The following is a 23,652-nucleotide window of genomic DNA, read 5'->3' as shown; positions in this document are numbered from 1 at the left end:
CTGGGTGTTGTGTTCCTATAGAATCGAGGGATACCATATGATGGTGTTGTATCATATAATAGTGCGTTGCTTTGTTCCTTATCTGAAGGACAATGGTTTGGTTGAAGCAAAGATTATGAAAGACCTTCCACCTCCCTGCATCCATTTTCTACAATCCTAATATAAGTTTGGAATTGGTCAATCGCTTTGACACCAAATACAATTTTTTACTTAGGTGGCTACCTTGAGATCACCCTGGGCATCAAAGAGCTTCATATATCGAACAATACTTTCAAATGGAGCACCTCACCACCATTAGAGCATTTAAATTGTATCAGATGGGGCAATCAATGTGAATTGCTGCTCCCAGCTTGCCGGCTCGATGACAGAAAAAGAAATTTGCATTTTTTTGAAGTGAAGAACAAAAATATTTTTAAATCCAGTGAAGGTTCCAGCAACCTGCTAGAGAAGAACAAAAATATTTTAAAATCCCGTGCAGGTACGGGCAACCTGCTAGTGAAGAACAAAAATATTTTTAAATCCAGTGAAGGTTCCGGCAACTTGCTAGAGAAGAACAAAAATATTTTCAAATCCCGTGCAGGTACGGGCAAGCTGCTAGAAAAGAACAAAAAGATTTTCAAATCCCATGCAGGTACGGGCAACCTGCTAGAGAAGAACAAAAAGATTTTCAAATCCCGTGAAGGTTCCAGCAACCTGCGAGAGAAGAACAAAAATATTTTCAAATCGCGTGAAGGTTCCGGCAACCTGCGAGAGAAGAACAAAAATATTTTCAAATCCCGTGCAGGTTTGGGCAACCTGCTAGAGAAGAACAAAAATATTTTCAAATCCCGTGAAGGTTCCGGCAACCTGCGAGAGAAGAACAGAAATATTTTCAAATCCCATGCAGGTTTGGGCAACCTGCTAGAGAAGAACAAAAAGATTTTAAAATCCCGTGTAGTTATGGGCAACCTGCTGGAGAAGAACAAAAATATTTTCAAATCCCGTGTAGGTATGGGCAACCTGCGAGAGGAGAACAAAAATATTTTCAAATCCCGTGTAGGTATGGGCAACCTGCGAGAGAAGAACAAAAATATTTTCAAATCCCGTGAAGGTTCCGGCAACCTGCGAGAGAAGTACAAAAATATTTTCAAATCCCATGCAGGTTTGGGCAACCTGCGAGAGAAGAACAAAAATATTTTAAAATCCCGTTTAGGTATGGGCAACCTGCTGGAGAAGAACAAAAATATTTTCAAATCCCGTGTTGGTATGGGCAACCTGCAAGAGAAGAACAAAAATATTTTCAAATCCCGTGAAGGTTCCGGCAACCTGCGAGAGAAGAACAAAAAGATTTTAAAATCCCGTGTAGGTACGGGCAACCTGCTATAGAAGAACAAAAATATTTTCAAATCCTGTGTAGGTATGGGCAACCTGCTAGAGAAGAACAAAAGATTTTGAAATCCCGTGCAGGTACGGGCAACCTGCTAGAGAAGAACAAAAATATTTTCAAATCCCGTGTAGGTATGGGCAACCTGCGAGAGAAGAACAAAAATATTTTCAAATCCCATGCAGGTTTGGGCAACCTGCGAGAGAAGAACAAAAAGATTTTCAAATCCCGTGTCGGTAAGGGCAACCTGCTATAGAAGAACAAAAATATTTTCAAATCCCGTGTAGGTATGGGCAACCTGCTAGTGAAGAACAAAAATATTGTCAAATCCCGTGTAGGTATGGGCAACCTGCTAGAGAAGAACAAAAAGATTTTCAAATCCCGTGCAGGTACGGGCAACCTGCTAGAGAAGAACAAAAACATTTTGAAATCCCGTGCAGGTACGGGCAACCTGCTAGTGAAGAACAAAAATATTTTGAAATCCCGGGCAGGTGCAGGCAACATGTTAGTGAACAACAAAAATATTTTCAAATCCTGTGCAGGTACGAGCAACCTGCTAGTGCCCATACATTTGTAGGTTACCCGTACATTTTCGAAAACGCGATGTTGCGCTTTGCACACAAATAACTATAAAATTTGGACACCCCGGACTACGATTACCTCCCCCTCGGTGAGAGAAAAACAATTGTTAAAAAATTTGAATACCGAAAGCTGAGCGGAATTTGCCCTCAGCGGGTGTCGAATTCGCGACCTTCAGACACAGAGTGTCCGAGGTTCGAATCCCACTCTCCTGACACCAGTTGTCATGTGACTACCCTGTAGTGAACACCGCAGGGCGACACGGATGACCAAACGAGCTTTACTCCAAGGCGTTCAATCCAAGGAAAATGACAGTATTCTTTACACACGAGGGAAAAGAGGATTACGAACTTACCTGGATGGCTTCCACCGATTTCTTCGCACCCGGATAAATTAATTCCAAGCCCACACAGGATTAAAATGTACAAAATACCAGCTTTATTAAAGAAAATGCCCGTAACAAAGAATGCACGATAAAACTAAATTCCTAATTGGAGTGCCCCCATACAGACTCAAATACAAACAATGGGAAAAATAACTGTGAAAATAAATGCGTTAATTTGTGGGCACTCAGCTCCGAGCTGCTCTTGAATCTCATCAGGAATCGTCCCGGTTCCCGCATCCCTGCGTGCGAAAATGCACTCGTTGGCGCGAAGTCGATGCGCGGGAACGACCTTGGCACACAGCTCGCTCTTCCAGCCACGCTTGTCCTCACGATCTCGTTCACCAACACCAACACCCACGTCTCCCAGCGCAAGAGCGCCACAACCTCCGACCACTCGCCGTGAACTCCCGAAGCAGAGTGAGATATAAAATCGTGACCATTCACCGCCAAAGCCAGAAGAACAGAGCCAGCCACGAGAAGACGAATAAGAGAAGAGGCCAAGAGGAAGGTAACTCATGAACTTCGACCGTTCGTTGTCTAATCCAGAAAATCAGAGCCAGCCACGAGAAAATGTCGGGGAGACGACCGCTCACCACCAAACACAGAACATGCGAGGAAATCAAGAAGCAAGAAGAGCAAGAAGAGAAAAAAATGTCTGGCAGAGCCTTCTTTCATACTCGGGACTCTGACGTCATCCGTGCCTGCTGCACCAATCCCATAGTCCCATCTTAGCAGTCTTTGCGCCAATCAATCCTGGACCAATCACTGCTCTTCAGGGCATAGCCCCACTGGTGTACCTGATTGAGGTGGTGATGTAGCAGCTGCGGCATCAGCGGTAGTATTTGATGCCTGGTTTCCAGTCACTTTTTATTTAGTGTGGTTAACGTGCAATTTCCTTCTAGGTGTGTGTGCTGCTTGTGTCATAAGGAACAGAGGCCATTACATACAGGGGATTTACCATTAATCCCTAGCTAATTAACATATCCCACCCCTCATGATGGGAATGAAAATACGCTCTTCCACGACATACGGTCTACCGGCTTCCTACTTATGATACATGAGGGTTTCTTCTTCTTCACAACAGTCGGAGCACACTAGCTATGCAATTCTACCTGGACTAAGGTATTGCCTACCCCCCACAAACGTAACAATACTATTTGTGCCAAAGCACTTGTTCACTATTGTGACCAAATTTCAGCTTCCCGGCACCAAACATGCGCCAAACCAACACATTCGCCAAACTAACACAAGCACCAAACCACACATGCGCCAAACTAACACATGTGCCAAACCAACACATCCACCAAACTAACACATGCGCCAAACCAACACATTCACCAAACCACCACATTCGCCAAACCAACACATTCGCTAAACCAAGACATGTGCCAAACCAACATATTTGCCAAACTAACACATGCACCAATCCAACACATTCGCCAAACTAACACATGCACCAGACCAACACATTCGCCAAACCAACACGTGTGCCAACCCAACACACTCGCCAAACTAACACATGCGCCAACCGACACATCCGCCAAAGTAACACAAGCACCAAACCAACACATTCGCCAAACTAACACCAATGTTTGGTTGAGTTGTCGCACGGACAAACAAACGAGAGAACCTTGACCTTTGACCTTGACCTTTTTTTTTTTTTTTTTTTTTTTTTTTTGTATACAAGGTCGAGGCTCGTGAAAGAGCGAACATTAATCACACAGAAAGACAAACCGACACATAAAACATATAACATAGGGAGCGGTAGACAAGATGGGGAGAGAGGGGGAAGGACACAAACACAACATTTGAGAGCAGGGACCGAGAGACATGGAGACATCGAGAGATCTGAGAGAGGGCGAGGGCTTTGGGGGGGGGGGCGTGGGAAGGGGGCGGTGGGAGAGGTATAAAACATATGGACACTGCCAGGACTTCCAGGAAAGAAGTTGGAATTTCAAACAAGGTGGATCTGGGGTGAATTAGCGGGGGTAGAAAAGATCAAGGTTTTGGATGGGGGAAGATAAGAGATGGTGGTGACCAGCTGTTTTAAAGACCTGGAGGGAGGAGTGGGATTGAAGGGAGTGAGGGAGTTTGTTCCAGAGGCGGGAGAAAAGAGGAATGAAAGAGTGAAGGTGAGCAGCGAGCCGAGATTTCGGCAGTTTAACCATCAGAGGGTTGCTGGCAGATCTTGTGCGACCTGTAGGAATATTTGGGGGACAGAGCACAGAGAGAGCTGGGGGTGCAAGGCCGGAGAGGAGTCGGTAGAAGACAGAAAGACCACCTACCTGCCTGCGGTGAGTGAGTGAAAGGCCCTCAGAGATAGCTTCATCGCGGGAGATTCCAATAATTCTGAAAGCTTTGGTTTCAACAGCGTGAAGCCGAGCTAGGTGTGAGGCAGGAGCACCGGCCCATAGGGGAGAACAGTATTCCATTGAGCTGCGGATGAAAGCCTTGTATGTGGTGAGGAGCTCAGGTGTGCCGAGGAAGGACTTCGCACGACGGAGGATGCCCAGTCGGCGACTGGCTTTGGAGGCCAGCTTGGAAATGTGGTTTTCCCAAGAAAGATCATGGCAGATAGTGAGACCCAAAATCTTGAGCGACAGAACTTCTTGGAGAGGATTGTTGAGAAAGTAGATGGGAGGGTTGTCCAGTCGATCTTTTCGGAGAGACATAGTAAGAGTGTGAGATTTGTCAGGATTGAAAGACATGTTCCACTTGTTTGACCAGTCTGTGATTTTGTCCAGGTCTTCAGAGAGTGAGGAGGCAGCAGACTGCCGATCTGAGGGAAGAGGAATGGAGCGGCAGAGAGTGGAGTCATCAGCAAAGAGATAGAGAGGATTTTCGAGAGAGTCAGAGAGATCATTGATGAAGACCAGAAAAAGCACGGGGCCCAGAACACTGCCTTGGGGAACTCCAGCCTGAACAGGAAGAGGAGATGAGAGAAACCCATTCAGGGCCACACGTTGACGACGACTAGAGAGGAAGTCCGCCAGCCATGCGTGGAGATTTCCATGGATACCAAAGGAGGAGAGTTTGGTGAGCAGAGCGGGGTGCCAGACCGTGTCGAAGGCACGTGATATGTCGAGGGAGACAGCTCTAATTTCCTGTTTGGCATTGAGGACCTCCATCCATTGTTGAGACAGCAGAAGCAGCATGTCCAGAGTAGAGTGACCTGGTCTGAAACCAAATTGATGATCAGAGATCAAGCCATTGGAGAAGAGGAAAGATTTCATATCCGAAGCAATGATGGATTCCATGACTTTGCTGATAATTGGGAGAAGGCTGATTGGTCTGTAGTTGCTAGGATCTGTTTTTGCACCTTTTTTGTGCAAAGCGGTGATGTTGGCTGATTTCCAAGCAGATGGCAGTTGACCTTGAGCAAAAGAGAGGGTGAAGAGAACAGAGAGAGGGTGAGATAGAGCAGCAGAGCAGGATTTTAGGACCCGTGGGCTGATGCCGTCGGGTCCAGTTGCAGAATCAGAGTCGAGGGTTGACAGAAACTTTTCCACCTTATCAGGAGGAAAGGACACGGAGTCCAGGAGCAGCAGGGTACGACTGGGTATGGTGGGTACAGAGAGGGATGGGTTTGGGACACAAGATTTAGAGGCAAACACAGAGTTGAGGCATTCAGCTTTTTCACGTGCGGAGTCAGCTGTGTAGCCGTTTGAGGTAAGGGAGGGGATGGAGGGGGAACAAACACCAGAAACGGATTTGACCAGACGCCACCAGGATTTGGAAGAGGGAGACAGATAAGAGAGTTCGGTCTTGAGAATGGAGAGATATTGTTTCCTGGCTCTCCTGAGGGTGGACACACACTTGTTTCGGGCTTTGTGAAAGGAAATGAGATTTCCTTCCGTTGGATTTGCTTTCCAGGAGACGAAGGCAAGTTGTTTCTGGGCAACAGCCTCACCACAAGATTCCGTGTACCATGGACGGGAGGAAGGGTATGACAACTGAAGACGAGATGGGATAAATCTGTGCATGAGAGAGAGCAATTTACTTTGGAAGAATTCCCAGGATGAGTTGATGTCAGAGGTGGTAGAGATGGGAGACCAGTCCAGATGATTGATGGCTGCTTGAAGACCGTGCCAGTTGGCCTGAGTGAAATGCCAGACTCGTCGACGCTGAGCAGGCTCCCTGAGGATGGTCAGAGAGATGTCCACTTTAACAAGGACATGATCAGATGATCCGATCGGAGCAGAAGAAGAGCAGCAGACATTTTCAGGGAAGTTAGTCATAACCAAGTCCAGAAGAGAAGATGTTCCGTTGACTGAGATCCGGGTCGGGAAATTGACAGATTGTGTCAGTCCCAGTGAGTCGCAGAAGTCCTTTGCTGAGGAGCCATGGCTGGTGAGAGAGGTACCCACACCCAGCCAACTGGCATGATGACAGTTGAAATCACCACATATGAGGAAGAGAGAGTTGGGATGAGTAGATAGAAGTTGGTCCATATCATCAGACAGCGAGATGTAGATGGAGTCATCACTGTTTGGTGGACGGTACAACACACATATGAACAAGAGGTGGGAGCGAAGGGGAAGCCGTAGCCAGAGGTATTCCTGGGGGTGAGGTGGAGAGAGTGCAGTGCAGGGCGAGTGAGGAAGAGAGTTTTTGATAAAGATAGCAACCCCGCCTCCAGGACGAGGCTCAGGTCTATCATACCGGAGGAGGGAGTAGCCCGGGAGAGATACTATGGAATCAGAGACATCATAAAGGAGGAAAGTTTCTGTTAAGCAGATCACGTCTGGTTTGACAGAAGCAACCTGTATGGAGAGATCAGTTAAGTTTGAACGAAGGCCCCGGATGTTTGAGGTCCATACCGTTAATGAAGAGGAAGGGGGAGCATCAGATACAGAACAGGGGGGAGGAGGGGTAGGGTAAGATGTGGAAGAGGTGGAAGAGGTAGGGAGAGCTGTTGAAGGTGTGTCAGAGATTTCAGAATAGCTCGGAGAAAGGGAAGGATGGGGCGGACAAAAGGTTTGATGGTGATTGGGTGAGCCACAATGAGGTGTTATTTGAGGAGGGGGAAGAGCGAGGCAGAAGGTTGGGGGAGATGGAGGTGAGAGTTTGAAGGGGGAAGAAGCGGGGAGGACGCTTTGAGGAGGGGGAGTGAGAGGGGGGAAATTGAGAAGCAATGAGGGTGGGGAGATTTGAAGGGGAGGGGTGAGGGGGAAGTTTGGGAGGGAAGGGGCAAGGGGAGGGATTTGAAAGGGATGGGATATGGGGGAGATTTGGAGGGGAGGGTTGAGGCAGGAGTCTAGGAGGGGAGGGGCGAGGGGGCGTCTTGGTGGGGAGGGGTGAGGGGGTCGTTTAGGAGGGAGGGGGCAAGGGGGGAGATTTGAAAGGGATGGGTGATGGGGAAGATTTGGAGGGGAGGGGTGATGGGGAAGATTTGGAGGGGAGGGGTTATGGGGAAGATTTGGAGGGGAGGGGTGAGATTGGATTTTTGAAAGTGTACGATTTATGGGAAACGAACATTTATTGCAAAATGAGTTGCTTGTGACCTTCGAGTTAAAAATACGTTTAAGGACGCTGGATGGAGGATGGAGTGCAGGAGAGTTTAGGGAATGTAGAAAAAAGGCACTATAGGAGATGGATATTTTTTTTGGGATGAATTGATTTGGTGAGCAAGTCGAAAGCAGCCTTTTAAAGAAGAAGAAGAAAAAGGTGTTATAAAATATGACGGAATACATAACTTGAGGGGAAAGTGTAAACATTGAAGGTTAATGAGTGAAAACTATCTGGGGAAATGGGGGAGAAACACGTGGTCGAAGAACGAACGAACGAATAAGAATGAATAAACGAATGATAACAGAGAAGGAAAATGTTTTTTTTTTTTTTTTTTTTTTTTTTTGAGTTGAGATTTACACAAGGAAGTAGGCTATGGGTGAAAAGACTGGGAATACAGAGAACGAAAGTTATTGGATCACAAAAGACGGACCGCTGAGATAAAAAACAAAGCCTCAAGGTTGTACAGTGCACACTGTACAAGGCCTCAAGACACGACACGGCAAACAGACGATCAATTTATGAAAGATAAACACCGAGAAACAACCAAAGTTGCACACAATAACTTCACACACCGAAAGATAAATACAGTTTCGACAAAATACAATTGTGAACAGACTTAACTTCGAAAAACGTGGAGACCGTGTGGAGCTTCGAAAATCCCTGCCGCCGTCTCCAAGATCTCTGTACAGTCTCTGTACAGACCTTTGACCTGTACAGTCAAAAAAACATTGACAGCCTCACTTTTGTCCTTCGGAATCATCTGGTAACGTTTGATAGCTGAAAGCCTTCGCGAGTTATCGTGCTCACAGACAAACAAACAAACATACAAACAGACAGACAGACGGACAATCAGACAGAAAGACAAACAGACAGACAAAGCTTAACCTTTGTGGTTCAACGCCTGGTCTAGGAAGCACCAAGTTCCCATTTTGAATCCCACTGTTCAAAGATCAACTTGAATCATCTCGATCAGAATAGCCATTAACACCAAAGGTATACAAATTGTCCTTGAACATTCGCCAATTTACTTTAGTATTAACTCAAAGTGGCCTTGCACGTGGGGTCGCCTAGTTTACTTCACATAGGTGAATAAGCAAACTGTAGTTACCTCGCCACCGAGGGTGAAGACGGAGGTTATATGTTTTCATCCCTGTCTGTCTGTTTGTGAATAGAATATTCAAAAGGTTGTGGACAGATTTGGACGAAACTTGGTGGACAGGTTGAGTGTATAACAAGGACGAATCGATTCGATTTTAGAGGAGACTTGGATGCGGATACGAGATTTCAAAAAGAAATGTATGTGATTCTTCACAATTGAGAGATAGGGCCAAAAACTCTATACAACATGATATTTCAAAAAGTTGTGGACGGATTATGAGAAAACTAAGTGGATAAGTTGGGTCGGTGACAAGAACAGGGCAATTCGTTTTTGGTACAGGTCCAGATCCAGATCCGGCCAATCAGTGGAATACAAAACCTGAACTGTTCAGCCTGGAGGAGCTACAGTCTGCTCTCTACCGAGTATCGTTCCAGCTTCAGGTGCATCCATAATATTGCATTTTGGGTCAAGTGTGTTACGATTTTAACATTGAAGATGAAGTTATAAGACCATGACAGAGAAAGCTTCTCTAGCCCAGGGCAGGTTTGAATGAGGAAAACTTAATTGTCTCCACATTATCCCAACCCCGACTCTCCTCCATCTCCTGCTACTAGAAAAATAGGGTCATCTGACCAATAATTTCCTCTATTTCCTGCACTTGTTAACTTTTTGAATTCAACATGGCATTTTGTACGTTATAAATAAAGTTCTAACAAGATAATACATTTTCCCTTGCAAAGATCTTCAACACAGGTGCCATTAGAGGCCCCTCAGAAGTACTTTAATTTCAAGTGAGATGTGAGTAAATGATTGAAAAAAATTAAAAAAAACTTTTGTTCGAATCCAAAATGAAGATCGGATCCATCAATTTTGTATTTAGTGAACAATAAGTTACCTCCTTTGAATTGTGGTCGGAATGAAGTTCGTAAAAAAACGGTGAGACCTGAAAACGACTCTACATTGGAACAAAAGGAGGGTGAGAGATTCCTGAAGAATTCCTTCAGTTTACGACTGCATGATTCTTCATGGAGATTGTCAGGAAAGAAGGAGGAGTGAGCTGAACCTTCAGCTCGGGGTTTCTTTAACCTAATATCTCAGTTGTATTCGAGACTCTCACTCCGCTTGTGAAAGTTCAACAGATGCTCAAACTATTATCTTCCACCCCCTCCATCCCTCTCTTTCGTCCCATCTGTGTTGTTGTTACAGTGGTGATGCTATCGATGCTATCGGCTGTTTATTTGAAGCTTAAAGTGTTAAATTGCCAGTGGGAAGTAGTTGTCCATGTCTGGATGGAATGGATTGCCCCTACCCTACCCAGCTATCTTGGAAACTTTCACAAGCAAAATCCACAAAGCTGCTGCAGCTGCTTTTATTGCAGAAACAAACTTTCTCCATGAAAAATCTAGTGATAAAACGTGGATCTGGAGTGGAGGTCCATGGGGTTCAGACTCCCAAACCTACCCACTTCCTTTTTTTATGAAACAAAAAAGACAATTTATTATATTGTTGCGGATCTCGAGCTCGTCGACGTACTGAGGGGGGATTAAGCCCTGCTCCCCCTCGAGCTTCGAGTCTATGAGGCCGCTATCCACTCTACACTCGCGGGGGCGGATTGCTGAGCAATTCCAGCCGCCAAACCCGCAGCGAGCGCGTGGAAGGGTTTCCGGTCACAACCCGAGTACCTTCGATACACACGCCGCCGCGAGGACGGTGGCTGGACCTCACACGAGCCACGCTAGTCTGATACGCCCGAGCGGTTTGCATGTCGCGTAACTCGTGCCGTTAATTACTATGAACCCGATCGAGCGGTTTTAACTCGTGCAATGCAAGGCCAATGGTGAAGGGACGAAAACGGCCGAGTTGGAAACAAAGCACAGGTTTATTCACAAATGTACACTGGTGAGAGAAAAGAGACACAGAAGAGAAACTTAACAGTCCTTACTTATGTTTCCCAGACAAGGGCCCTCTGACTCGTTCGGGGAAGGGGAGGAAGAAGGGGACGCGCACAAAGCACGGCCGCTTAGTGCAGCTCGCCCTGGATGGCTCGTTGGGCGTTTCCCCTCGAGAATGTTCGCGGCAGGGATGTCGGCCTCAGTTGTGCATGAACGGGAATGCACGCAGCGTGTCCCACAGCCAGCGAGGCAAAAGCGCACGTGCAGGGAGTTCAGGCAGGGAGATTGTCGGAGTCCAGGGCCAACGAGAGTGCATGCGTTCAGAGAGAGCGGGGGCAGAGAGTTTGAATCCAGCGAGGCCGTCCTGCCAGAGCGCGCCTTCCAGAGAGAGAGACCGTCCTGCGAGAGCCTGAATCCCAAGAGAGCGTGTTCGGGGGTCCGGGTCTGGTCTTATAGCCACCGGAGTCCCACCAGAATGTTCCAAAGGCCTCCATTGGCCACCGGGGGTCACGTGTCGTGATAGCCCCTCATCAGTCCCTCCCCTTAGCTCTCATTGGCCGCCGTTCTTGGCCACTTCCCTTAGCTCTCATTGGCCGCCGTTATTGGCCACTCCCCTTTAGCTCCCATTGGCTGTTTGCTGCTTACCAGCCACGCCCTCCAGCTCCTCCCTCGGGCCTCCTAGACTTGTCCTAGGCCCACCACATGGCATTCCAGGCTCCAATGAGGCCTACCCTTACTTTACCTGCCTCAATGCATACTAACACTGGGAAGGAGACTATACTTCACATTTAATAAGAAATAACTGGCTAATCGAGGCTACATGTTGTGGTGCAACTAACTAAAAGGGGGGTTGCCTTTATTCCAAAAACCACAACACGACCCCCCTTTCTGACCAGACTCGTCCCGAGTCGACCTCAGTCGGAACGACCGGTAGAGTCTGGCATGCAATTTACAGTTACCATTAATGTGACACATAGATGTAATCCCCCTAACATTTATTCTAACCCATGTGTGCGACATTCTTTACACTAGATATGTCCCTCATAATGCGTTGAGCAGCTAATCTAACCGACTCACACCCACAACTATCCGTGTATTTTCGGAATTTTTAAACTACACACATAGCCGGTGGGCACATTCTTATATTGCCTTTATTCCAAAAACCACAACAATATCCTAACTTAATGATAACGCCTTCATTCATAACATTATTTCCTGAACCTTAAATCATTCTCTGGTACCCATAAGCATCTATAATAATAATAATAAAAGGCAGTGTCCGTCCATCCATCTGTCTCCTCCATAACTCCAAAACCATGAAACCTAGCGCCATACACCTGGACCTCCAACAGATTGCAAGGATGAAAACTGGGTGTTTGGTTGTGTTATAACACCCTTTTTGAAGATGATTAACGAGGTGCTCAAAAGAAAAATACCTGAAAAAGGCTTACCAATATGGCGGCCCACCATCTTGGTCAGCCCACTGCACCTCATTGGGTTCTTAAGCCGCCATTTTGTTTCGGCCTACTAAAACTTGCCTTGCCTTGGAAACACGATCAATTATCATTACATAATTGAATTATATCATCTAAATCTGGATTTGGATATGAGGATTGGATGCTGTAAACTAAATAAATGTCCAAATCTGGAGTGAAATCTGACAAAATTTACCATATCTAGTGATTTTATAACTAAGTGTATATTGTTACGGATTCGTCACTTCCGTTGTTGTGGTTTTCATCCACTGTAAACATTTTTGATTCCATGTACTATTATTGTTTTCAAAAGGTTTATTGTTTATGAACTGTTTTCAAAAGGTGAAAAAGTTAGAGTTAAAAGAAACCGAAAACCGGATCGAGAACCGGATGACGGCGAAGAGGAAGAGAGGGAAAAGAAGGCGGAGCGAGTGAATCGGGGAAGAAACCGAGCGGCGTTGAGGGTTTGAGCCAACGCTAGCGAACGGAGGTCACTAGCGAACTTTTGGGTTTCCCGGGAAAGGGATTCCTGCGACAGAGTTGTTATCGCTGTGACAGATCAACCTGCGTGTCAGGTTTTGCGGTCGATTCCGAAGAGAATCGTTGGACTGCCGTTATGTTTCGAGTACGGGCCGTCGGCCATTTTGACTCGCGTGCTTTGTGCGTCGAGCAAGGTTTCTTTGCTTCGCTTCAGCCGTTCTCACCGCATTCAGACGTTTATCTGATGTGTGTGTGTGTGTGCAATGCGGATTTTGAAGGTAAATCTGAGGTTCGCTGACTGTGAGCCGTGAAACGTCCATACCCGAGGGTGTGATTTCCCAGTTGCCTGGAGGGCGCCTTTGGATTTCCCAGTCGCCTTGAGGGCGCCTTGGTGCAGCTTTGGCCGTGTGGATGTGACCGTCATCCGAATGGGATTCTGGTCTCGATTAGACATCGTTCTGACGATCGCTGGAGCGGATCGACCTTGGCTTGAAGCCGGGATCGACTTCGGCTTGAAACCGGAATCAACTTTGGTTTGAAGCAGGGAAAGAGACATTGGGAATGTTCTTGGTTCACTCACTTGGAGCACAGTGAGTCAGTAACCCTAAATTAGCCATATATTAGCCAATCTGTGAAAAAATTTAAAAGAAGCTAGTTTCAACTGATTTTGGTGGGTATGGGTATGGACAACTTCCAAAAAAAAGTAAGGAGGGATAGGGGTTGGGGAAACCTTTTTATTAGAGGTCAAAGGTCATTGACCTCTGCCTAAATCATATAAAATTGTATTTCAGCAACAAAATATGGTATATAGATGATCTTGGTGTCAAAATGCACAGGATTACGAAAGAAGATGACATAAGATAATTATTGACCCTTGGGACCAAATCCTGACCTCTGAAAATGAGGTCAAAGGTCAAAAAAGCTGTTTTATCACTAAAATGTCATATTTATAACAGGAAAATTACCATATTATATAAAAATGAGCAAAAAAAAAACCGAAGAGGTTAATTTCAACTTACGTGGTGGATATGGGGGTTATTATTTATTCCAAGAGCAGAGGGGGAGGGGGAAATTACCTTTCTTGGGATCAAATGTCATTGACCCTAGACTAAAACACTATATATTGCATGAATGAAGTCTTTGTTTTGTCTTTGTTTCAGGAGTGATTACTGAGAAAACCTAGCTAGCCTACATGTACCTTGACTACCCCAGTGCAGTGAGATGTCCCAAAAGTTCCCTGAGGCCTTTGGAACAATACTGTAAAATAACAAAATTACCAGGATGGATATATGTGAAATATGTAGTGAGGACTTTTCAGAAGCAGGAAAGCTACAGAGGTTGTACAGAAAGGGATATGAGAATCTAATAGAGCAGTGTAGACTTATCAACAACTCTTCATTATTGGAGCGATTGGAACAAAAATGGAGTAGCAACACTCCTATGACAGTCCATCGTAGATGCCGAACCCTTTTCATGCAAAAGGAGCCAGATGTTGAGGAGCAAGAGCATGCGCCAAGACCAAAGCGACAAAAGGTGTCTCAAGCAGTAAATGATGACAAAGTTGATGGTAAGATAAAGTAATTCTTTACTTGATTCATGTAAATTTCATTAAGATTCCAAGCCCATACCTGTTTTATGTTATTTTGTTTGAATTTTGAATGTTTGAAGTTAGTATGGTGATTTACATGGGATGGCAACTAACTTTGTCCATGTTTTCATGTAATGTTTTCAGGCCAGGGTTCTACTCGATTTCCGTACAGTGAAAGATGTTTCATATGCAATGAGGATATCCATTTTGATGAAAGACATCCTGATAGACAGCAGACCATACATCGAGCATCAACTATGACGCTAAAGAAATCACTTCTGAGAATCGCAAGTGAAAGAAAATATAGTCTTGGAATGGCTGTGAAAGGACGCTTGGAAGGAATGGCAGATCTTGTAGCGGAAGAGGCTGTCTATCATAATAAATGCTACAAGGGGAATCACACAACACGCTACAGCGATGAGCAATTTTCTGGACAATTTTCTGACCAGACACTCGAAGAGACACTCATGCGGAAAGCCAAGTCAAATGGAGGCTTAACAAGAGGAAGAATGCGCAACGAGAGCTCTGTGAAAGTATGGGCTGGTACGTTTTCACATCTCAAGCTTCTGGGGGACCTGATGGAAGAAATGATTGGTGGAAAGCGGAGTAAGAGGACCCACACAGACCTTGGGGCAAAGCGTCTAGAGAAAGACAGCCAGTACGTCAAGTTGATTTCTGCATGGTTTTCAACTCATAACCCCTTCATAGAGGTTAGTATAGATCTGTTTCATTTACTGATAGTAGCACAGAAATCATTCCACATTTCAGTTACTATTTGTGGAACATTTACTTATCATATTAGCTATGTAAAATAATATTTCATTTTTCATTTCAGGTAAAAGACCCCAACACCATTACTTCGCTGTCTAGTGGAGTAATAACTACCGACAAGTCAATTGTCAACTGTGATGATTCAGTGAGGATAGGCCATGAAATGCAAAAGGATCTTGATAATGAGTCACCGGTTAAGAGCATGAAGACAGCAAAGAAATGCAAAAATCTGGCTGAACTTCAGAAGAAAGTAAAGGTAGGCGACAAGAGGATCTACATCGAAAAGACCCTTCTTTTCAATAGACTGATTTTCATGGCAGAGAGAGATGCAGGGATCGAACACATGTTCAAATTTGAGCTGACCCCGGTCCCAACATCTCTCTTCACAATGGATCGCATGATGAGAAAACCCAAAAAGCATGAATTTGGCAAGATGCTCAAGGAAACAGCTACAATACTTGACGTGGACATAAACAGCAAGATGCATGTTGTTGATGGAGGGTGGCTACTTCATCAGGTAAAGTGGTCCAGCGGTGCAACCATCAAGACTATAGTTGATACATATGTCAGATATGTTGACAACAAATTCAAGGATGCTACTGTAGTGTTTGATGGCTACGGGGAGGAATCATCAACGAAAGACCATGAACATATGCGGCGGATGGCTGGGAAGAAGATATGATATTTTGGTGATAAGACGTCTATTTTTGACCTTTGACCTCATTTTCGGAGGTCAGTAATTGGTTCCATGGGTCAGTCATTATTCTATGTCATCTTCTTTCGTAATCCTGTGCATTTTGACACCAAGATCATCTATATACCATATTTTGTTGCTGAAATACAATTTTATATGATTTAGGCAGAGGTCAATGACCTTTGACCTCTAATAAAAAGGTTTCCCCAACCCCTATCCCTCCTTACTTTTTTTTGGTAGTTGTCCATACCGATACCTACCCAAATCAGTTGAAATTAGCTTCTTTTAAATTTTTTCACAGATGAACCTTAAGTTAGGGATACTAAGTTATATGTTACGAAACTGATGGTACCATCATAGGATATATATTGATTTGAAGAGCCGGGCTCTTGCTTGAGACGGACGAAGTGATGGGCAAGACACAAACTCGTCCGAGAAGATGTTTATTGTAAAAACCAACTCGGGAACTCTCCAAAGCCCGTTTATCGGGCTGCATATATACACAAAGAATTAAGTTAAGCACCCCCCCCGTTTTTTTACAACCTCGCACATTACAAGTTTGTTGTCGTCAAAACAGTGTAATATACCCATGATATTGCTATATTTTCTGGAGAAGTGATATTATGGTCACATAAAAACATAACAATCATGCCGTTTTCAATATTTTATTCTGAATAATTTAAGGTGAAATTTTTTGGGAATTTTAGGCATATTTTCACCTCAATTTAAGTATGGAGCTATAGGTCCATCACGGACAGTGTGGATGACGTTTATGTTTTCTAACGTACAGTCATTGTTCTGAGAAGACCTCTAGCGATCTTTGCGTCAATAACGTGTGTAGGACCCACGTGATCGGATGGAGCAAGGTGCTGTGACAACCATCCCCTGGCCTGCGTACAGTCCTGACCTGAACCCCCTCGAGCACGTTTGGGACATGTTGGGACGACAAATTGCGAAGATGGTCCCTCCAATAGCCAATCTGGATGAATTGGAACGTGCATTACATCGGGAATGGAACAACCTGCCACAGCAACGCATACGACGGCTTACAGGGTCTATGAGACGTAGGGTTGAGTCAGTGATCCGATCACGTGGGTCCTACACACGTTATTGACGCAAAGATCGCTAGAGGTCTTCTCAGAACAATGACTGTACGTTAGAAAACATAAACGTCATCCACACTGTCCGTGATGGACCTATAGCTCCATACTTAAATTGAGGCGAAAATATGCCTAAAATTCCCAAAACATTTCACCTTAAATTATTCAGAATAAAATATTGAAAACGGCATGATTGTTATGTTTTTATGTGACCATAATATCACTTCTCCAGAAAATATAGCAATATCATGGGTATATTACACTGTTTTGACGACAACAAACTTGTAATGTGCGAGGTTGTAAAAAAACGGGGGGGTGCTTAACTTAATTCTTTGTGTATATATCCCAACCCGAAATCATAACCGAAACCGAAAACCACGCCTCTCAGGCGAGGCGCGTTTCGGTGCTCACGTGACCGACAGGTGCAAAGGACCATAACCGTATGCGCGGCACGCTTTGGTGGTCACGTGACCAGCCACCCCGGCGCCGAGGTTGTCCGCCGGTGACGTCACCGGCTGGAGCAAGGAGATTCTGCTGCTGGTCTCGTTTGGGGGACCCATGGGTCGCTACAGATTGTACTTTTGATTACTATTATTGTTGTACCGTTATTCTTGTGTGATCTTAATACTGAAGGAGCTGCGCTCCAACGCGAGTCGAAAGAATTGACGCGACCAAAGACGGAATTTGTCCGAGTTGCTTTATTGAAACAAAACAGCTCAGGTATTCTGAAAAGCCCGTTTATCGGGCAGCAATATATATACACATTAATGCCCGGGCGTTTGCCCGGGAAAACCGAGACCGGGCATGCCCGGGTGTCAAGGGCGAGTCCTGGAAAGGCGAGTCTGGACATGTCCGGGCATCCTGGACGCGGCCTGGCAAGTCGAGGCTGGGCATGCCCGGGCGTCCTGGACGCGGCCTGGCAAGTCGAGGCTGGGCGTGCCCGGGCGCTCTGGGCGAGCCCTGGAAAGGCGAGAGCGGGCATGCCCGGGAAAGACGAGACCGGGCGTGCCCGGGAGGTTCGGGCGTGCCCGGGAACAGCGAGTCCGGGCATGCCCAGGAGAGGCGCGTCTGGGCCCGTCCGGACGAGCCTGGCATGGCGATCGCGCCCTGGCCGCGTCCTGGCAGGTGCAAGGCGATTGTGTACATTCAGCGGGGACCGCTACACACGCCCCTCCAGAATCGACCTGCACCGGCAGGGTCAATTTAAGGGGGGTCCGGATGACCTGGCCGAAGCGACCCCTGGAGGGTCGTGGGGGGGGGGGGGGATCCGATCCGGTGGTGGGTGGTCGAGCGGGGGGAACTGTAGACGGGGGGCGGCCTCGCCGCAGAGGAAGGGCCAACCGTGGTGGTCGGTCGACGTCCACGTGTGCCGGTTTGAGGCGGTCCACAGAGATCCGGTCCGAACGGCCGCCGACATCGACGACGAAGGACTTGTCGCCCCGTCGCAGGACCCGGAAGGGCCCGTCGTACGGCAGCCGGAGTGGCCCCCGGTGCGCGTCATGACGCACAAAGACGTACTCCGCTGTGCGAAGCGCCGGGGGGACGTAGGACTGGGGGCCACCGTGGCGGGACGTTGCCACGGGGGCAAATCGGCGGGCGGCCTCCTGGAGGTCCGAGCACTGGTGTGCGGCGGACCAGGGACTGGTAGCGTCGGGCACGAACTCGCCCGGGACGCGGAGCGGCTGTCTGTAGACGAGCTCGGCGGCGGACGCCCGGAGGTCCTCCTTGGGGGCCGTGCGGAGGCCCAAAAGGACCCACGGCAGCCGGTCGGTCCAACCGTCGTCCTGAAGGCCGGCCATGAGTGCGGCCTTCATGGAGCGGTGAAACCGCTCACACAACCCGTTGGCTTGGGGGTGGTAGGCCGTGGTGCGGTGCAGCGTGACCCCCAACGAGCGGTCGACCACGCCCCAAAGTTCGGACGTGAACTGTGGGCCGCGGTCGGACGAGATGTCCGCCGGTGCGCCGAAGCGCGCGACCCAGGTGGCGATGAATGCCTGCGCCACGTCGGCGGTGGTGGTGGAGGTGAGGGGCACGGCCTCCGGCCACCTGGTGGTCCTGTCCACCATGGTGAGCAGGTGGGTGAACCCCCGCGATGGGGGCAGGGGACCCACCAGGTCCACGTGGACGTGGTCGAAACGCCGTGCAGGCACGGTGAAAGGTGCTAGCGGGGCCTGGGTGTGGCGGTGGACCTTGGCCCGCTGGCAGGCCGTGCAGGCGTTGGCCCAGTCGCGGACGTTACGTCGCAGGCCGTGCCAGACGAAACGCGGCGACACCAGCTTCTGAGAAGCTTTCCGGCCCGGGTGAGAAAGGCCGTGGATGGAGGCGAAGATGCGGCGCTGCCAGGAAACGGGCACGATGGGGCGAGGCTGGCCCTGTGAGACGTCGCAGAGCAGGACGGTGCCCGCGAAGGGGATGTCGGCCAGGCGGAGGCCCGTGTCCGCCGCCCGGAGGGCCTGCACCGAGGTGTCGGTGGTCTGGTCGGCAGCCATGAGCGTGAAGTCCACGCCGAGGTGGACCGCGTTCGCGCTGGCCCGAGAAAGACAGTCGGCCATGGCGTTGTCTTTGCCGGCGACGTGCCAGATGTCCGTGGTGAATTCCGACACGGCGGAGAGGTGGCGCTGCTGGTGGGCCGACCACGGCTCCGTGACTTTGGCCATTGTGTAGACCAACGGCTTGTGGTCGACGAAAGCCATGAACGGGCGGCCCTCCAGGAGGTGTCGGAAATGGCGAATGGCCAGGAATAGACCGAGCAGCTCGCGGTCGAACGTGGTGTATTTTAACTCGTTCGGCCAGAGCTGCCGGCTGAAAAAAGCGAGTGGCTGCCAAACCCCGCCCACCCATTGTTCATGGACGGCGCCGACCGCGTAGTTGGAGGCGTCCATAGTGAGGGCGATGGGCGCGTTGAGCACCGGGTGACCCAACAGCGTTGCGTTGGCGAGGGCCCGTTTTGCGCTCGCGAAGGCCGCGTCCATGGCCGCGGACCAAACGATGTCATGCTTGGCCGGCTTGCCCCGGAGGGCCTCGTAAAGGGGCCGCATGAGCTGAGCAGCGCGGGGCACGAATCGGTGATAAAAATTCACCATGCCGAGGAACTCTTGCAGGGCCCTGATGGAACTGGGGACGCGGGAACGTGGTGATGGCCTCGACCTTGGTCGGCAGCGGCACGGCCCCGGTCTTGGTGATGCGGTGGCCCAAAAAGTCAACGGTCGTCGTGCCGAAGTGGCATTTGGCCGGGTTGACAATTAAGCCGTGCTCGCTGAGGTGACCGAACAGTGTTCGGAGGTGGAGGAGGTGCTCGGCGCGGGACTTGCTGGCGACGAGGATGTCGTCCAGATAGACGAAAAGAAATGGCAGGTCGCGCAGCACGCCGTCCATTAAGCGCTGGAATGCCTGGGCCGCGTTCTTGAGGTCAAACGGCATCCTCAAAAATTCAAACAGGCCGAACGGCGTGATGACGGCCGTCTTCGGGACGTCGGCCGCCCGGACAGGTACCTGGTGGTATCCCCGTATCAGGTCAATTTTGGAAAATATGACCCGTCCCGCCAAACGGGCGGAAAAGTCCTGGATGTGCGGGATCGGGTACCTATCGGGGGTGGTAGCGTCGTTGAGGCGGCGGTAGTCGCCACACGGGCGCCATCCGCCCCCCGGCTTTGGCAAGATGTGCAGTGGTGAGGCCCACGTGCTATTGGAGCGCCGCACGATGCCGAGGTGCTCCAACGCGTCGAACTCGGCCTTTGCCACGGCGAGCTTGGCCGGGTCGAGGCGGCGGGCCCTGGCATAGACCGGCGGGCCCGTAGTGGGTATGTGGTGCTCGATCCCATGCCGCACTGCGACGGCCGAAAACGTCGGCCGCGTGAGGGCCGGGAATTCCGCGAGCAGGCGAGCGAACCCGTTCGCCGTCGGGAGGGCGCGCGCCAGTTCGGTCAGCGCGGAGCTGCTCATCGTACACACCAGGGAGCTGAAGGTCTCGGCGTTGACAAGGCGACGACGTTTGACGTCGACCAGCAGCCCGTGCGCGCAGAGGAATTCGGCGCCCAGCAAAGCCATGGGGACGCAGGCGGTCACAAAGGTCCACTGAAAGCGCTGGCTGCCGAAGCAGAGGGTGACGTCGCGCGGGCCGAAAGTGCGTATGGCCGAGCCATTAGCAGCGACCAAAGAGGGGCCGCAAACGGCGTCCCGCCTGTCCTGCTCGGAGGCGGGTATGACGCTCAGTTGGGCGCCGGTGTCACAAAGGAAACGCCGCCCGGACGCTTTGTCCCGAATAAAAAGCAAGTTGCCCGAGTGGCCGGCGCTCATGGCTGGGAATGAACGCCGGCCCGGCCGTTTCCCGACTGGCCGAAAGTGCACGGGGGTCGGCACGTCCGAGCCTTGTGTCCGAACCTGGCGTGGTAATAACACCACGCCTGGTCAGGTGGAGGCCCCGGCCGTTATGTCGGAAGCGGTCGGCGCAGCGTGGCGGCCGCCAGTTGCACCGGCAGTTCGGCCTCCAACCGCGCAGGGCACTCGGGCGTCGTGGGCGTCGCCTCGGACGGCGGCAGGCTCCAGGTAGCCGCGCCGATGTGTTGGCTCGCCGAGGAGATCTTATCGGCTTCCCTGGCGAGGGTGCGGGGATCAGTGATCGACGTGCCAGCCAGGGCGAGGCGTACCGGGTGAGGCAGCTGGCGAAGGAACAGCTCGCGGAACAGAAAATCCGGAGAGTGCTCACCGAGCAACGAGAGCATGTAGTCCATGCACTCGGACGGGCGCGTGTCGCCGAGCTCGGGCAGGTCGAGCAGGCGCCGTGCGCGTATCGCCGGTGAGAGGGCGAAAGCGTCGAGGAGGAGCGTCTTCAGCGCGTCATACTTGTCAGCAGCCGGCGGGTGTTCGAGGAGGCTCAGGGCACGGGCCGTGGTGGCGGAACCGAGCGCTGCCACGACGTGGTGGAAGCGGGTGTCGTCCGCGGTGATGCCTCGCAGGGCGAACTGGGAGTCCGCCTGGGCGAACCAAACAGCCGCGTGAGCCTCCCAGAAGGTATGCAGTTTAAGAGTCACTGCCGTGTCCATGTCGGTAGGTCACCAGTGAAGGAGCTGCGCTCCAACGCGAGTCGAAAGAATTGACGCGACCAAAGACGGAATTCATCCGAGTTGCTTTATTGAAACAAAACAGCTCAGGTATTCTGAAAAGCCCGTTTATCGGGCAGCAATATATATACACATTTATGCCGGGGCATTTGCCCGGGAAAACCGAGACCGGGCATGCCCGGGTGTCAAGGGCGAGTCCTGGAAAGGCGAGTCTGGACATGCCCGGGCGTCCTGGACGCAGCCTGGCAAGTCGAGGCTGGGCGTGCCCGAGCGCTCTGGGCGAGCCCTGGAAAGGCGAGAGCGGGCATGCCCGGGAAAGACGAGACCGGGCGTGCCCGGGAGGTTCGGGCGTGCCCGGGAACAGCGAGTCCGGGCATGCCCAGGAGAGGCGCGTCTGGGCCCGTCCGGACGAGCCCGGCATGGCGATCGCGCCCTGGCCGCGTCCTGTCAGGTGCAAGGCGATTGTGTACATTCAGCGGGGACCGCTACAATACAATATTTGTTTGTTGGTAACAATTGGTGTGGCTTCACCAGTGATCTTCGACATACAGAATAACACATTTTTCTGCCGTGACTCCTCTCGGGGCTCGGAGGTACACCGTGACCAGGGGGTTGGGGAGGAGCACGTGACAATATATTCATTTATTTAAGCGCGGCTGTGATTCAGCTTCTGGGTTAGTTTTTATTCATTTAACTTCACTAATTTTTAACTGAATTCCTACTTCCATGTGATAGGGTGTCACTTCACTGTTCCCGTGATCAGTTTTTAAAATATTTTTTGAATATGATTAACCACCACTTGGTGAACGCTATTCAGGCTTATTTTGCAAGCCATGGCATTACAGTAGACATAGGTCCCTTTTTGTTTTTATTGAGGCTGCTTTTGTGAGCCATGGCGTTACAGTAGACAGAGCCACAGAGCTCACATTTTTGTGCGATATACTTTCATAGCATTAGCATTCATAGCATAGCATCATAGCATTCATAGCATTTCATAGCATAGCCTGTGATTGATGCTGTGAAGAGGAACAGGTTGAGATGGTTTTGTCATGTGTTGAGGAAGGATGAAACTGAAAGTGACTGGTTGAGAAGAGTGATGGAAATGAATGTAGAAGGAAGTAGAGGACGGGGAAGACCGAGAAAGACTTGGCTAAAGATGGTGGAAGAAGAAATGCGGGCAAGGGGGTTAACAAGGAGAGATGCAGAAAATAGGGCAAAATGGAGAAGATTGTCATGGGGACCGTAAGGCTAACCCCCGCTCTAGCAGGGAAAATGGCCTTAAAATGCATGTTGTTGTTGTTGTTGTGTACTTTCATAGCATTAATAGATAGTTATATTGATGTACCTACATAAATATACTTATTAAAAAAACAACAAATTTACGTTGTGTTTGGAACTCATATCAAACGTCCACCATGTCAAACAATTTCATTGCAAATGTAAAGTCGACATTTTGTCTGCTCTCAGTGGTATCCACATTTTGCTGATTTGCTGCTTGATTTTCACATTTATAGAAAACTATTTAAAGATAAATCTTTGTGTTGCCATTTTTGTGTACTCCATCTGTGCTGTCCACAAATTAATTGACCCAATACGCAAATTCCTAAAATTTCAGGTCAATCACATGAAAATTGATGATTTTATGTGATGCTGAC

The sequence above is a fragment of the Myxine glutinosa genome, chromosome 8 (genome assembly GCF_964187855.1).
Source record: "Myxine glutinosa chromosome 8, kmMyxGlut1.1, whole genome shotgun sequence".
NCBI classification, from domain to species: Eukaryota; Metazoa; Chordata; class Myxini; order Myxiniformes; family Myxinidae; genus Myxine; species Myxine glutinosa.
The sequence above is the reverse complement of the archived record's forward strand: the minus strand, read 5'-3'. Positions refer to the sequence as shown.